This window comes from Lissotriton vulgaris, chromosome 8 (genome assembly GCF_964263255.1).
Source record: "Lissotriton vulgaris chromosome 8, aLisVul1.2, whole genome shotgun sequence".
NCBI lineage: Eukaryota > Metazoa > Chordata > Amphibia > Caudata > Salamandridae > Lissotriton > Lissotriton vulgaris.
In genome coordinates, this window is record NC_141696.1 from 1,550,107,748 (window position 1) to 1,550,125,309 (window position 17,562).

The following is a 17,562-nucleotide window of genomic DNA, read 5'->3' on the forward strand; positions in this document are numbered from 1 at the left end:
TCTTCAAACATCCATAAGGTAATACAATAAAGAAATGGCACAATCGCACCCACACTGATTAACAAAGTATGGAGGACAATCAGTTCTCTCGGAGTATCTCCTGTAAGTACTGTATATCACAGTGGGGGATGGCATTTTGGACAGAGAGCCTGTCTTCTCGTTGTCTTGTGCAGGAGGGGGCGAGAAGCCCAAGATGATACTAGAATACTGCATGCCCACCCCTGTGCCCACCCTGGTGGATCACGTTCCCTCTCCTGTGATGACTCCTGCTCCTGTCCCCCCATGTGGTGGCTCCAGTCCACCCCCGCCTGTGATAGCTCCTGTCCCCCATGTTGTGGCTCCAGTCCACCCCCGCCTGTGATGGCTCTTGTCCCCCCCTGTTGTGGATCCTGTCTCCGCCCTGGGTGGCTTCCGTCCCAGTCCTGGAACGGCCCCTGCAGCGAGGGTGAAGTTCTTGATGGGCCTCTTCTCAAAAGGGCTCAGCTCAAAATTAATATGGAAAGGTCGGCGTGTAAGTAAGTGAAGGGATGGGTGAATGGCTGGATGAATTAGTGAAAGGGTGAATGGATGAATGAACGATTGAATAAATGGATAATGAGAGAGGATGGATGGATTGATGAGTGAGGGGAAGGATGGAGAGAAAATGTAAATAGCGTGATGTATGGGTGGAAGGGTAGCTGGATGATGGATGAGGGGAAAGATGGGTGAGGGGAAGGATGATGGATGAGGAGAAGGATGGATGGATGGATGAGGGGAAGGATAAATGGATGAGGGGATGGATGGATGGATGGATGGAGGGGAAGGATGGATGGATGAGGGGCAGGATAAATGGATGGGATGGATGGATGGGTGAGGGGAAGGGGAAGGATGGATGAAAGGAAGGATGGATGGATGACGGGAAAGGATGGATGATGAGGGGAAGGATGGATGGATGGATGGATGATGAGGGGGTGGGTGAAAGGATGGATGATGAGGGAATGGATGGATGATGAGGGGGTGGGTGAAAGGATGGATGGATGATGAGGGGATGGATGGATGGATGATGAGGGGAAGGATGGATGGATGGATGATGAGGGGAAAGGATGGATGGGTGATGAGGGAAAAGGATGGGGCGATGATGAGGGGAAGGATGGATGGATGATGAGGGGAAGGACAGATGGGTGGATGGATGGATGATGAGGGAAAAGGATGGATTTATGATGAGGGGAAGGATGGATGGATGATGAGGGGATGGATGGATGATGAGGGGAAGGACAGATGGATGGATGGATGGATGATGGGTGGGTGAAAGGATGGATGGATAGGTAGGTGAAAGGTTGGATGGATGGATGATGAGTGGGTGGGTGAAAGGATGGATGGATGGATGATGAGTGGGTGGGTGAAAGGATGGATGGATGAGTGGGTGGGTGGATGGATGGTGGGTGGGTGAAAGGATGGATCAGTGGATTGGATGGTTGGTGGGTGAAAGGATGGATGAGTGGGTGGGTGGATGGTGGGTGGGAGGATGATGGGGGGTAGGTGGATGAGTGAAATGATGGATGGATTGATGGATTGATAAGTGCAAGGGTAAATGAATGGACATATGAGTGAAAGGGTGGGTGTAAGGATGGATGAGTGAGTGAAAGGGAGGGTAGATGGACTAAAGGATGAATAGATGAGCGAAGGAGTAAAAGGATGGATGGATGATGAGGGAAAAGGATGGATGGATGATGAGGGAAAAGGATGGATGGATGATGAGGGGAAGGATGGATGGATGGATGATGAGGGGATGGATGGATGGATGATGAGGGGAAGGACAGATGGATGGATGGATGGATGATGGGTGGGTGGGTGAAAGGATGGATGGATGGATAGGTGGGTGAAACGATGGATGGATGGATGATGAGTGGGTGGGTGAAAGGATGGATGGATGGATGATGAGTGGGTGGGTGGGTGAAAGGATGGATGGATGAGTGGGTGGGTGAAAGGATGGATGATGAGGGGGTGGGTGAAAGGATGCATGGATGATGAGGGGATGGATGGATGGAGGATGAGGGGAAGGATGGATGGATGGATGATGAGGGGAAAGGATGGATGGGTGATGAGGGAAAAGGATGGGGCGATGATGAGGGGAAGGATGGATGGATGATGAGGGGAAGGACAGATGGGTGGATGGATGGATGATGAGGGAAAAGGATGGATGGATGATGAGGGGAAGGATGGATGGATGATGAGGGGATGGATGGATGATGAGGGGAAGGACAGATGGATGGATGGATGGATGGATGGATGATGGGTGGGTGAAAGGATGGATGGATAGGTGGGTGAAAGGATGGATGGATGATGAGTGGGTGGGTGAAAGGATGGATGGATGGATGATGAGTGGGTGGGTGAAAGGATGGATGGATGAGTGGGTGGGTGGATGGATGGTGGGTGGGTGAAAGGATGGATCAGTGGATTGGATGGTTGGTGGGTGAAAGGATGGATGAGTGGGTGGGTGGATGGTGGGTGGGAGGATGATGGGGGGTAGGTGGATGAGTGAAATGATGGATGGATTGATGGATTGATAAGTGCAAGGGTGAATGAATGGACATATGAGTGAAAGGGTGGGTGTAAGGATGGATGAGTGAGTGAAAGGGAGGGTAGATGGACTAAAGGATGAATAGATGAGTGAAGGAGTAAAAGGATGGATGGATGATGAGGGAAAAGGATGGATGGATGATGAGGGAAAAGGATGGATGGATGGATGATGAGGGGATGGATGGATGGATGATGAGGGGAAGGACAGATGGATGGATGGATGGATGATGGGTGGGTGAAAGGATGGATGGATGGATAGGTGGGTGAAACGATGGATGGATGGATGATGAGTGGGTGGGTGAAAGGATGGATGGATGGATGATGAGTGGGTGGGTGAAAGGATGGATGGATGAGTGGGTGGGTGGATGGTGTTTGAGTGAAAGGATGGATCAGTGGATTGGATGGTGGGTGGGTGAAAGGATGGATGAGTGGGTGGGTGGATGGTGGGTGGGAGGATGATGGGGGTAGGTGGATGAGTGAAATGATGGATGGATTGATGGATTGATAAGTGCAAGGGTGAATGAATGGACATATGAGTGAAACGGTGGGTGTAAGGATGGATGAGTGAGTGAAAGGGAGGGTAGATGGACAAAAGGATGAATAGATGTGTAAAGGAGTGAAATGATATATGGATGAGTGATAGGGGCAATGGATGGATTCATGAGTGGATGAGTAGATGGATGGATGGGTGGATGGATGGATGGATGGAAGGAAGGATGGCTAAGTGAAAGGGTCGATGGAGAGAGAAAGGGAGGATGGATGGATGACTAAAAGAGTGGATGGGTGGAAGGATTATTAAGTGAAAGGATGGCTGGATTGGTGAAAGGGTAAATGGCTGAATGGATGAGTGAATGGATGGATGGGATGAAGAGTGGATGGATAAGTGTACAGATGGATAGGGTGATGGATGGATAATGGAGGATGAGTGAAAGGATGGATGAGGGGATGGATGAAGGGATGGATGAGTGAAATGATAGATGGAAGGATACATGATGGATAGGTTTGCAAATGGTTGAATATGTTTGGATATGGCTGGGCTTACTTATATACTATTGCGCGACCTCTGATGTGTCTGTAAAACGTACCTATTGTCCTGAAGTTTTGTCCTGAATTTTGACCTCCTGTCCTGAATTTGTGTCCTGAATTTTGACCCTTTGTCCTGAATTTTTACACTCACCGTCCTGAATTTGCACCAATGCCAGTTGGTCACCCTAGTTACCGCTATCATTAGATACTGTGGCTCTATCAGAGCATATGTAGCGCTGTGTTCACTAGGCGCATTGATTCCACACGTTCAGAACTCGACGCAGGGGCGGATGGATATTGTAGTCCTAATGTGTATATGAGGAAGAGGAAGCTGCTTTAACACACGAGGCGCGAGGACCGGGACCTGGCCTGGGCTCACTGAGGCCGCTGATTCGTTTTGAGGCGCTAGAAAAAAACTCTTGTGGAAGGAACCCGCGCCCATCAGGCCTCAGAGCGAGAACACGGCGGATGGAAGAAGTGCAGGTATGTTGGGGCCAGGGGCAGAGTCCATCGCCTCGAGGCGCTACAATGAAACATATTAGTTTTGAACGAGGATCACGGGCTGAGCTGCCTCCGGAGCCGGGATTTCCGCTCCCTGTACTTTTAAAAGTACTTTAACCGCGCATTTGCTCTCACTCGGGAGAACGGGCTTCTATATTTATATATAAAGAACGAGCAGGGGCGGCCCCGGGGGCTGAGTCATGACACAGGAGGCTTCCGCTATTCATACTCGAGTGGAAACACATTCAGAGCGAATACACTTCAAATATAAAACTACGGTCAGGGCTTCTTACAAACGAGAGGCTCTGTTAACCTGGGGAGATGGCCGCTTCATTATAATAATATATATATATATATATACTTATTTATATATTATAATAGTTTTTTGTGTTCTCACCCTTATACCCCCACATTTCTCACAGGCCTAATTGATCTCAAATAATCGCACCTGACAGATTTTAAAATTGAAGCCAAGGACGATCGATTTGACAGTAATGATGCCAGTCGCACTTGCAGTGACTGGATTGATATAAGGCAGTTGTTCTAAAGTAGTGTAATTAAACAGTAATTATTCAGCGCCCGCCCCATTGAAGCTGCAATTGGTTTAATGTTCTAATGAAATTAGTGCAGCTCTTTGTGAAATTGTTGTTCTCGATGAGCTAAATTGTGCAGCGCAGTGCGTGTGGTGCTTGCTTATTTCCTGTACTGGCCGGATGTAGATACATGGTCTCACAATAGTACTTTTTGTGGAAGAAATCTCCCGACCCGAGCCAAACCTTCCTTTTGAGGTTGTAATGTTTTGTTTGAGTTCTCACTGCATTTCTACTTGTTTTTTTCTGTCCTTATTTTCAAATTTCACCAGCTACCACTGGTCTGCGAAATGACTCAGGGCTACTGTGAGTTGTAGGAGTAAAGCTGCTTTTTCTCTTTTTCCTTGTCTGTGGTCTATCGCCTGTCTGTGTATTAGGCCGCGTGGTTTTCTACCCGCTGATAGAGAGAAAATACTACGCAAGACACTTATAGCGACCGTTTCGCGTTTCACTCCAACCAAGATGTTCGTTTTGCCTAGTTCACTCAGACTCCATAGATCAAATATTGTGCTGGGTGCAACTAAAATGTAACAAGCATCAGTGATTGGAGACTGCGGGGGCAAACAAACTGCAGGAGGCGGGCTGTGCAAGCAACAACAGGCAAGCAACGACAACAAGTAAGCAACAAAAACAGGATGGAGCAAGGATTAAAAAAAAAGTACCTGAATCCAGTGCTTAATTTGAGCAGGTGCTTTCAGGTGCTCAGCACCAACACTTCTTTCACAGGGCCGGGGCTACAATTTCTGATCCTGCAGGTGGTGGTCTCAATATTAATTGTTCAAATTCAAAATAAAAAGGATAACATACATTGCAGAGTGATTGGCTGGTAAATGTTCATAGACAGGCCAACATATTCCTGTCCAGGCAGGCATGATTGTGTATCACCACAATAGTGATGATGTCATCAAGCCGATCACAAATCCAAGACGTCATTGACAAACTATGGCTTGCATTCTATTCCCCTAATCTGCTGGCCCCTGCCACAGCCTGAGCCTAAGCCTCTCAATGGATAATTGTAGCGGGGGGCTGGCTTATGACGGAGTTGAGGCAAGGAAGCTGCGATAGCGCATTTGGAACTTGGGAGAGAAGTTTCGCGAGGAAGTATACATTAAACTAATTGTGGACTTTCCACTTGCTGCGTAGCCCGAGTAGCATATCTTGCAGCCCTGCATTGCTGCTATCCTCAGCGTGCTCTATGCGGCTGTGGCCCAACATAACTTTTGTGCGCCATGGCGTCACCTGTAGAATCTGTGAGCTGCACCCCAGCATGATAATTGCTGAGCGTGCGTGAGTCCAGTAGGCACCACAGCCATTCTAACTGTTATCGGCAACATTAAGGCTGGGGACAATGCCTGTGCTGTAGCAGGCAGGGTCACAGCAAGCTGAGCAGTGGATGCCGATGCCGACACCATCCCTGGACCCAATAATTACAGGCAGCACTAGCAGTGACATGACCTGCTGTGCTCGAGTAGCCGCCTGTTCCGCAATAAAACCAATCATACCACACTGATTAAAATATGCAAAAAAGCATTTTCATTTGGTGTACATTTTGTTTTTGCACTCGGAGTAGGTAAGAAAGTAAAACATGCCATCTTCCAGTTCTTTAGGAATGACAAAAGGAAAAAGCAGAATTCAAAATAGCAGGAACATGTACAGGCTGACGACAGGGGTCACAGGCAGCAGCAGTGTTAGAGATGAGAGAGAGCAGGAGTAAAGAGGAGAAAGAGACAATAGGAGAGGAGAGAGATAAGACGGAGCAAAGTAGAAGAAAAGGAGGAGAGCAAATCAGATACAAAGAGAAAGCAGCCATGATGTGAAGAAGAAAGCATTAAGAGGAGAGGAGATAGAATGAAAGGATTTAGAGGTCAGGAAGAGGAAATAAAGCAGATACATGATAAAACAGAGACACAGCTAATCACTGCTAGAAGAGTGATAGTAAAGAGCCAATATTGAGGGGAGAGAGAGCAGAGCATGGATAAAAGTGAAGAGGAAAAAGGGCAGGGCTAGAATGAATAGAGAGCAAATCAGAAATACAGGGAATAAGGTAACACACCAGGTGTGACAAAGATGATAGAAAACAAATAGAGAGTTAAGAGGCTAAACTCTTAGAGCAAAGACTTAGGGGACAGATAATAGATCAAGGTTAGAAGATAGAGACTGATGCAGTGAGAGTATCGAAAGTGGGGCTCACCAGAGGAAGAAGTGAGCTGTGGCCTCCTTGGCAAAATTCTCAGCACCTGCACTTCTATTTTTACAAATTAAGCACTGCCTTAATCCGAGCTTCAGCCATGGCAGACACCAATAAAGCAATTAATCAGTACTTTGTCCATGCTCTATGGATGGGTCAAACATACAAGGAAGAAAGTGAAACCAACTGGTGCTGACTAATGAGAAGCAAGGAAAGGAATAAACAAAAGATCCCGCTAGCGAATCACAGGAGAAACTTAAATATGACAAAGAGAAGCAGCGTAAGACATGATGGAGATGCACATGGATAGATGTAGGCCTCAAGCACCCCTTCATCACAAATATCAAACACCAATACTTGCCTCCAGACCAAAGCCTAGAGTGCTCTTATCTTAGCATCCCCAGGGGTCTGAGATAAATACAGAGACTGACAGACTAGGCCAGGTGCAAAGACAAAGCAAACACAAGGAGATGATGGACGGAGCGCTGAAACTTTTCAGACACTCACCCCCAGGTACTATTAGATTTAGGTTGAATCCATCATCGTTCTTTAGCTCACTTCCCCACCCCACCCCACTTCAAAACCAGCCATATGCAAATCAGTCTTGAACCTGTGACTCATGGGAACTGTCCAGCCCAAACTGCCAAGCCAGGCCTTCCCTGGGCCGTAAGCAAGCATCCTGGGACCGGTTTCGGGGTAACACCCCTCATCAGCCAGGCTAGCTTAAATCCAGTCGCAAAGTGAGCAAGGGACCACGTCTGGACATACCCTGCCAACTGCAAAGACACACACACTCACGCAAACACTTACACAAACACACTCTACAAACACATAGACTGTACATGGAACAGAGGCTCTTGGGGCAAAAAGAAGGTGTGTTACGTTGGTTTATTTTTGTGCTGTAACACAGGCCAACTACAAGCCTCCCTGAGTAATTAAACGTTTTATTGTTCTCCTGTTATCGTATAGGCTCAAAGTCTTCAAAAAGTCTATCAGGATCTCACAGAATCATTTCTTTTATTTTCCTTCGGCTTAGGCCCTGCAGGCTCCTTCCTAGCTCCAGAGACTGAATGGGGTCGACCTCAGTGTCCTCAGATTAAAGGAAAAGGTGAGTGTCTTTTTAAGTAGATAAAAGAATCTCAAAGTGATTGGCTAGCCATTTCCTCTCAAATGCTCATCTATGGCTGTTGTTCCTCTCAAATTCTCATCTATGGCTGTTCTTCCCAGCTCTTTCGTATCCAGCTATTTTCTGCTTTCTATGTACAGTTGTATTTCTTTTTCTTTATTTCCCCCGTCTGTTTTATTCTTCTTCCGCTGTGCTCTCGTTCCTTCACACTCTCTTTGCCTGAACCCGCATCACAATTACAAGGCCCTTAGTTAGGCCGTCAAGACTTGCTTCTAAAAGAAAATAAACACAGAAGATTTTAGGGCTCGCCCTGTAAGCAGGATTCTATGCACCATTGTGGAGAAGTGTGGCTCAATGGTTAGAGCGGCAGACCCTGATGCAGAGGTCTGGCCGGGACCAGGGTTCAATACCCACCTCGGCGGGTCTTGGGCTCAATTTCCTCGAACCTGATAATTCTCGCCTCGGTGCCTATTCTTATCATGGGTCCCACTCTGCAACTCTGGGCAATAGCTTGCTTAATCACAACGGCCCCAACAGCGCTGGATGCCTGGCTTCACTTTGGGGGTGCCCAGGAGTGGACATTTCACAGGGAAAAGCCAGGAAGGGTTCCATAGCGGTATACGGACAGCGCCGGGACACTTCCGTTGGAGGTAGCTGTGCGCTTTACAAATGCTGGCATTTTTTTTACATTGTCGTGGTTCCCCCTCCCCCCCCCACCCTACTCCCTATGTGTCACTCATGGGCTCTGCGTCAGCCTCTATGCCCATACTCTCCATGACCTGTACCTTCCCTGAACTACCTCTGTCACGCACCTGGTCAGTCAAGGTCCTCCCAAGAACCATGGTGGCACCACAGCATTTCCAGGTAGTGCCGGCTCCCGTCTGTGTCGTTTGTCTGTATTTTGAGGTCGAACTCTTGTCTGTGTGGTTCTCATCCCTCCAACAGAGCTCCTTGGCTTTCATGCAGCAGGGTATCCTCCTCTGAGAGTTGACTCCTTGTTGGTGTTCCTCTGCTTCCCAGGTCTTGGGATCAAAGATTGTTAGAATGAGAGAACTTTTATGGACGTTTGCTAGTTTTCTATCTCTGAGTCTTTCTTCTCTATTGCTCTTTTTATCTTCTATTTTCTTCCTCTTTCCCTGTTTGTCAGTCTTTCTTCTCTTTCTAAGTTTCCCTCTGTTTTTCCTTTGCAGATCCTCGGCCACACTACTAGCTGGACGTAATTAAGACCACATGCTGAAAAGAAGCACGTATTCAACCCACAAGCTGAAGGCTAGGTTTGCATTTGTTTTACTCTTGACACACAAATAATATGAAACAAATATTGCATTAACACTGAGACTGGTGACTACATATTTCAGACCCTGAGCAGACTACAAATGGTTTGCATTGCCTAGATGCATGTACTTTTTTTCCGGCAAGGCTGTGCCAAGAGTTTTTTGACAACACATGACTGCCTATAGTCAAGAAGCCCTCTGGTGGACTCCCAAATATTTACCTTTCTAAATTGCCATATTGTCCTTTGTGCAGACCCTCCCTCCTTCTCTCCCCTGGATATTGCGGCACGGCGTGGCAAATTTTAAAACACCATAAGTGTGGCACAAAACGATGTGTTTTGTCGCATTTTACCGGCGCTTTGATGATCCATACCGGGTTGTCCTGTGCCCCAGAAACACTGAGTAGCCAGTTATTCCACTTAATGTATTTGCTTGCCCCACCTCCTTTCTGTGTCAGTGTTGCTTGCCCCCGCCTACCCTCCCTCCTTTCTGTGTCAGTGTTGCTTGCCCCATCTACCCTCCCTCCTTTCTGTGTCAGTGTTGCTTGCAGCCCCACCTGCCCTCCCACCTTCTGTGTCAGTGTTGCTTGCAGCCCCACCTGCCCTCCCTCCTTTCTGTGTCAGTGTTGTTTGCAGCCCCACCTGCCCTCCCACCTTCTGTGTCAGTGTTGTCTGCAGCCCCGCCTACCCTCCCTCCTTTCTATGTCAGTGTTGCTTGCCCCCACCTCCCCTCCCTCCTTTCTATGTCAGTGTTGCTTGCCCCCACCTCCCCTCCCTCCTTTCTGTGTCAGTGTTGCTTGCAGCCCCACCTGCCCTCCCACCTTCTGTGTCAGTGTTGCTTGCAGCCCCACCTGCCCTCCCTCCTTTCTGTGTCAGTGTTGTTTGCAGCCCCACCTGCCCTCCCACCTTCTGTGTCAGTGTTGTCTGCAGCCCCGCCTACCCTCCCTCCTTTCTATGTCAGTGTTGCTTGCAGCCCCGCCTACCCTCCCTCCTTTCTGTGTCAGTGTTGCTTGCAGCCCCGCCTACCCTCCCTCCTTTCTGTGTCAGTGTTGCTTGCCCCCACCTCCCCTCCCTCCTTTCTATGTCAGTGTTGCTTGCAGCCCCGCCTACCCTCCCTCCTTTCTGTGTCAGTGTTGCTTGCAGCCCGCCTACCCACCCTCCTTTCTGTGTCAGTGTTGCTTGCCCCCACCTCCCCTCCCTCCTTTCTGTGTCAGTGTTGCTTGCAGCCCCACCTGCCCTCCCTCCTTTCTGTGTCAGTGTTGCTTGCAGCCCCACCTGCCCTCCCCCCTTCTGTGTCAGTGTTGCTTGCCCCCACCTCCCCTCCCTCCTTTCTGTGTTAGTGTTGCTTGCCCCATCTACCCTCCCTCCTTTCTGTGTCAGTGTTGCTTGCCCCATCTACCCTCCCTCTTTTCTCTGTCAGTGTTGCTTGCCCCATCTACCCTCCCTCTTTTCTCTGTCAGTGTTGCTTGCAGCCCCACCTGCCCTCCCACCTTATGTTGTCCTTGTTTCTACCCCCAGTTCTCTGTTATCCATGATAGCCTCCCACCATCTGTTGTCCATGTTGCCCCACTCACCTGTCCACCCCCTTTCCCAAGCATCATATCGTATGTGTTATGTCATTATGTGACCTCAGCGTCATTATGACGAGTCGTTGCCTCCTCCTTTGCCTGTGAGCGCCCTGTCTAGGCCGGGTCTCTGCAATTGCAACACAGCCCACGCGTGAAGCATGACTGCAAGCAGTCATCAGGAATCATTGACCGGTAGAACAACCACACCATTGTCCAGTTCATTTCTACACTTGCAATGCACTGGTGACTTGTAGCACTGCTTTGTCGTTGCCTTTATCACTCCTCGGGTCCTGCCCCCGCCACCCCTACTTCACTGTCTACAGTTCACAATCATTCCAATCTCAAATGTGCAGTCCATCCGGGAGGGTGCGGGCATGGGCCCATGCAAGAGTGAGGGGTCAGGAGGTCGTTGTTGGCATCGGGCATCCTTTCCATACATCAGATGGCCCCATGGAGCCAGGTACAAATACTGCCCCCTCCCCCGCACTGGTCAGCAGCTGACCCCTGATGCTCTCCAGCCCTTCTATAAAAGGATGCAGTGTGCAGGGATTGAAGGACACTGTGCCAGCATCAGCTTGTTAATGAGCTGCCTTACATTATATTTCATGACCTTAAAGCGACCCTTTTAAGCAGTGAGTTACCTTTGGCACGGGCCGTCTCTATTTACTATCAGGAAAGTCTGTTTGTTGTGCTTGATCTCATTAAAATGGAAAACGTTGAGAGCGGTGCTTGCTGGCTTTGAGAAAGGAATGAGGGTTGTACATTAATTTAGTCCTCTGTTCGTATTAGTTTTGTTTTGCTCAATATCGATTCCACCCAAATGCTTAGATTTAGGAAGAATCAAGGCTCCCCCCTTTTAATTGCTGCAAAGCCCCAGGTATCGCACATCTTCACGCGTTAGTAGTTGAACTGTGGTTATTGAAGGTGGATGTGCAGATGTCTTTTCCGAATAAAATCCTGCCCCACCCTGCATTGCCAAAGGATTGGTCACCATTCTATGGTCTTGAAGTGTTCTGTAGGCATATTTTTTTCGACCATTCTGTTTTATATTGGAAGAGCAAACTCGCAGTGAAATGCAGTCCAAGCTTTGTAAAACAGAGCAGATAAAGGCATCCCACAGTGAAATCAGATGTGAGAGCGCAAGTTCTACAGTACAAGGTGCAACACTAATATATATATATATATAAGAATATGTTAATTCGTTCAGTGTTGTATTGGTAATGGACCATTGTGTCATGAATAGTTTGTGACTTGTCACACAAAAGAATTGAAGTGCACACATACACACCCAGAAAACATAGGAATGTCACATGTAAGGAGAATGAAAACCTGACAGCGATGCTGACCCGGACGGTGCACAGAAACTCCCCTCACAGAGAGGCCCTGCTGCTGTGTAGAGCATAGGGTGCAGACAGGGCAGGGTCTGATCTGTCCCAGGGTGGTAGTGTAGTAGCACATATATATCGCTTGATAACCCTGACTAGGTGCCAACGCGTGTTTTCAAAGGACGTAGCACACTTCCCCTGTGGGTGTGCTATGGATTGAACTTAATCTGGTGTATATAGGTAGTGTTTTCATGGACTTGAGGACCGGAGTTGTATTTTTATCTTGCTTGTCATAGCAACTATGCATGGATTTGATGCAAAAATGGGTGAGGAATAAGACACTCTTGCCTTGGGTGCCAGTGTTGGATGGGTACAAACTGTGTGAGTGAAGTATAGTTTGTGAGGCAATTGTTTTAGTTTTTACCTGAACGCAGAGTCTGCACAGACCACCAGAGTAAGTGTGCAGCTTTATCTGTGCACCAGTGTAGGGGGAAGTGAGAAAAAAGATGCGCCCCTCCCTGCAAGTGGATACCAGTTTTGGCTTGGTCTCTGTTGGTTATGGGCATAGGAAGTGCCCACACACGAGTAATACCGCTTCTGGGGCGGGTACAATCTTTCATTATCCACAGCACGGGTGCTCATAACATTTTTGGGAGGAGACAAAAATAATTGTCTGCGGCTGTCGCAGCTTCTGCATAAGGGTGTTGGGACTCCACGCTTCTGATTTTGAGTTCTGGATTTTTTTCAGAATCTTGGTCTCACAAAAGAAACTTTTGTGGCAGATTTCTCCCTACCCCAGGTAATCCTTCTTATTGGAGTCAGGGGTTGGATGTTTTGTTTGCTTACCCCCTGCATTTCACCTTGGTTATTTATGTCCCGCCATTTTGAAATTGCACCCGCTACCACTGGTCTGCAGTGTGATTCAGCGCTACAGTGACGTGGGAGTAAAGTCACCTTTTCTGTACTGCTTTTCTCGGGTCTGTCACATGTCTGTATAGGAGGTCACATGCTTTTCTGCACAAAAACAGCAAATAATATAATAATATGCATGGCCCTTAGATCTGACCATTTTGCTTTTCACTACAACTAAGATGATAGGCTTGCTTAGTTTGCTCATGCTTAGTTTAAATAAAATGCTTGGTGCAACCAAAATGTAAGAAGCAATGACAACTGGAGACGGTAGAGGGCAAACAAAAACAGCAGGAGGTGGCCGTCCAAGCAACAATGGGCAGGCAACGACGACAACAAGGCAATGATGACAGGAGAGCTCAAGAATTTCAAAAAGTACCTGAATCCCACCCTGAATAGTGGAAGGACACCTATAAAGTAATTAATCAGTTCTTTGTCCATGCTCCTTCGAAGGGACAAACACCTGAGGAAGAAAGTGATACTGACAGGCGCTGACCAATGAGATCCAAGGAAAGAAACAAACAAAAGATCTCACAAGGGGATCTTTGGCAAAACCAAAAAATGACACAGGGGGGGGCATAATACGTGATGGAGATGAGTTCCCATATTTGGATAGTTCGCCTAATCGTTGGTTCACATGTGAATTATTAAAATTAAGAATTAGTATTAATCCATGGACAATAAATGAGAGAAAAAAAATGAAAATGATGAAATATGATGGGAAATGTACATGTATGTTAAACCCTATGACTTGCCTCCAGTCCAAAGCCTAGAGTGCTCTTGTCTTAACAGCCCCAGGGGACTGAGATAGATGCAGAAACAGATAGACTAAGCCTGATTCAAAGACAGACAGGCACAGAAGCACAGACACCCTTAAACACATTCTCTCTCTCTCTCTCTCTCTCTCTCTCTCTCTCTCTCTCTCTCTCTCCACACAGAGAGTGCATGTAACAGAGGATTTTTTGGCAAAAAGAGGGTGTGAAATGTGAGTTGTCACAAACTACACACGTGCCCAAGCACCTGGATTCCTTCTCTAGAAGGAATCCAGGTGCTTGGGCACGTGTGTAGTTTGTGTCCCCAAAGTTCTTCTTATACAAAGAGCCAGGTTTGCAGCTCAAGAAGGAAAGAGGAGGCTCTGATGTGTCGAGGGCTCTGTTCCATGTCTTGGGTGCAATGTAGGAGAATGAGCGACCTCCAGTTTTACTTTTGCTAATGCAGAGAAGTGTGAGAGTGAGGCAGAACGTAGGTGTTTGGGTTGGTCGTTGAAAGTGTTAGTGTTCTGGTATTCCGGTCCGATGTTGTGTAGGGCTTTGTGTGCATGAAGTCTAAATTGACTGCGCTTGGGAATGGGGAGCCAGTGAAGCTTCCTAAGGTTAGGTGTGGTGTGATGTGTGTGCAGCGTGGGAGGTTAAATAGGAGTCGTGCAGCTGTATTTTGGAGGGTCTGGAGTTTTTGTAGCAGTTGTTGGGAGATTCTGGTGTAGAGAGTGTTGCAGTAGTCCAGCCTACAGGGAATGAGTACTTTCATGACGATCCATCTAGGGCCGAATTATGCATTGTGATTGTTTGAGCCCGGTGCACCTTTTAAAAGGTGCGCAAGGCGCAAACAATCGCAATGCACCCTATTATGTTGTATGCGCTGCCCTGGGGGCATCACATTCGTGTGTAAACACGAAGCAGCTGCTCCGTGTTTTCACAATGCAGGCGGCACCCGTGTGAACTTTAACAGGCGAATAGAGATCCCCTTCTAAGCGGGTGCAGTCAGTGACCGCATCCGCCTGCAAGGGAATGTCTGGGGTGTCCATGGGAACCCTTTTAGCCACCGCAGAGGGCTGCTGTCAGTGCGCCGCCTTTTAAATGGCGCACTGTAAGTGCACCTCCTGAGGACTCCTTTGACTCTGCGCCCGCTTCAGTAATATGGCGCGGGCGCAGTCAAAGGAATTCCCTCATTTGCATAGGGCAAGCACCTATGCAAATGAGGAAACACCCTCTGAAGGTAGCGCTGGCGCTTTAAGTGTGCCAGCGCTATCGGTATTATAGAAGGGAACACACGAGCGTCTGCACCCCCTTCTATGATACCAAAGTACACCGGGGGCACGCAAAGCGGGCGCAAACGCCCGTTGCGCCCCCAGGGCACTTATTGTAATACTGCCCCATGTGTTCTGAGGCATCCATTTGAAGATTTTTTCGCAACATGAGTAGGAAGTGGAAGCATTAGGTGCACACTGCATTGACTTTATTTTATTTATTTATTTTGACAGTTTTGTATAGCGCAAACAAGACCCTCACGTGTATCAGAGCGCTTTACAAGGCACTTAACAGTGATTGGCAAATACATAAGAGTACGATGGGTTAAGCGAGTACATACATGGTAAAAGGGACTTGATATCTTCGAGAGAATCGAGCTGTGTGCCGTCGGCGTACATGTGATATTGGATGTTTGAGGAGTTGAGAAGCTCAGTGAGTGGTTCCATAAACAGATTGAAGAGTGTAGGGGAGAGGGAGGATCCCTGGGATACTCCCAAGGTGACTGGGGTGGGGTTGGATAAAGATTGGTTGATCTTGAATCTTTGCGTTCTGTCTTGGAGGAAAGAAGTGAACCAGTTTAACACTGTTCCAGATAGACCCATTCTATGTTTCAAGAGGTCTAGTAGGTTGCTGTGTTTGACTGTATCGAAGGCTGAGGATAAGTCGAGTAGGATTAACAAACAGGCTTTGTTTTGATCCAGTATTTGTAGGGCGTCATCTATGATGTGGGTCATGGCTGATTCAGTACTATGCCCCGATGGAAAGCCTGATTGGAATTGATCTAACAGATTGAAGTAGTTGGTGTGGTTACTAAGCTGCATGTGGACACATTTTTCGAGCAATTTGGCCAGGGCTGAAATGTTGGATATAGGACCATAGTTATTCAAGTCTGACGGGTCAGCCGATACCTTCTTTAGAATGGGGAATACCTGACCAGCTTTGAGGATGTCGGGGATGGTTCCTTGAAGAAGAGAGGTGTTTATAATTCTGGTCCATAGGGTCACTAGCTGTGGCAGGAAGGTCTTTAAGTGGGATGCAGGGAGAGGATCTGCGAAATGGTTAGAGGGATTCAAGGCCATGAGCGTATTTAAGATAGTTACTTCACTGTAGAAGTTGAAGGTGGACCAGGAAGCGTTGTTCTTGAGGTCGAGCTTTGAAGAACAATTAGGCCGGGTCACTGGTATGGTCAGCGTGGTAATAGTGTTTGTGTGGGTGTGGGATAGTAGGTCATTACGTAGGCCTGTCTTTAAATTTTCCGTCTTTGTGTTGAAAAAGGCGGCAAGCTCCTCCGAATTGGGGAGTGTTTCTGGACTAGCTTGGGGGGAGTGGAAGACACCCTTGGATTGATTTTTGATTCTTTCAAATAGTTTTTAGGGGCGGTTCTTAGCTTGGTCTAATTGTTTACATATAAAGTCCGCTTTTGAACGTCTAATCTTTCTGTAATAGGAGTTTCTGGTACTTCTTAGTAGTTTGCGGTGGCAACAGATGGAGTGGATCTCCATTGCCTTTCAATTGCTCTCAGGGTTCTTCTGTCATTGTTTAGCCTACCATCGTACCAAGGGTTTGAGTCCTTTGTGGTGACTCTTTTCAATTGTAGGGGTGCTAGATTGTCGAGTATCGTGTTCATGCAGTTGAAGTAGTGATTGGTCAAGTCCTGTACATCATCTAAGCCATCCAGTGGTGGCGTGAAGATGTGGCTGGTGGTTGCGAGTGTGGTAAGATTGAGGTTATCTAGGTTCCTCCTCCAGATTTTTGTTCTCTTAGGCTGGATAGAGAGTAATTTAACTACTTCTTTGATATGGAATGTGATTATGGCGGACCAGTCGCAAGGAAGAATCGATTCAAGCTGAATAGAGTCTACTTTAGGGATCACTAGATCAAGGGTTGAGCCCTTATCGTGGGTGGGACTATCGCAAATTTGGGACAGGTTGAGGTGGGACAGGAAAGCTTTGAGGCTATTGACCTCTGGGTCGTTTAGATCGTTCCAGTGGAGGTTGAAGTCCCCCAGGAAGATCTGGGTATCTGTTGACCGACATTTGTTGCTAAAATATCCACGATGTGCTCAATGACGGTATGGTTGATGCCTGGAGGAAGGTAGAAAGAGTGAAGTGAGCATATTGGTTTGTTATTGCTCAAGATGTCTAGGCAGAGGTATTCACATGAAGAGAATACTGGGGAGTTAGAGCGGTCCTGAGCCGCCATGCTGAGTTTGTTATTTTGGGTGATCTCTAGATTACATGTGTGGTCTGTGGGTGCAGGGTTTGGTCCTATCTTCGATGGCCACCAGGTGGAGTTCATTGAGGTCTGTGGGTGCAGGGTTTGGTCCTATCTTCGATGGCCACCAGGTGGAGTTCATTGAGGTCTGTGGGTGCAGGGTTTGGTCCTATCTTCGATGGCCACCAGGTGGAGTTCATTGAGGTCTGTGGGTGCAGGGTTTGGTCCTATCTTCGATGGCCACCAGGTGGAGTTC

The 17,562-nt window shown here is 47.7% G+C and overlaps 1 pseudogene across 1 annotated transcript in view; it reads left to right on the forward strand.

Annotated features, from left to right (window-relative positions):
* Positions 1-3,905: 3,905 nt before the first annotated feature.
* LOC147700357 (uncharacterized) overlaps positions 3,906-17,562 on the forward strand; it is a 122,482-nt pseudogene continuing 108,825 nt past the window's right edge. The window contains exons 1-3 of the transcript XR_015299407.1: positions 3,906-4,068; positions 7,901-7,972; positions 9,181-9,264. The product of XR_015299407.1 is annotated as an uncharacterized LOC147700357 (transcript). The remainder of the gene's footprint in view (positions 4,069-7,900; positions 7,973-9,180; positions 9,265-17,562) is intronic.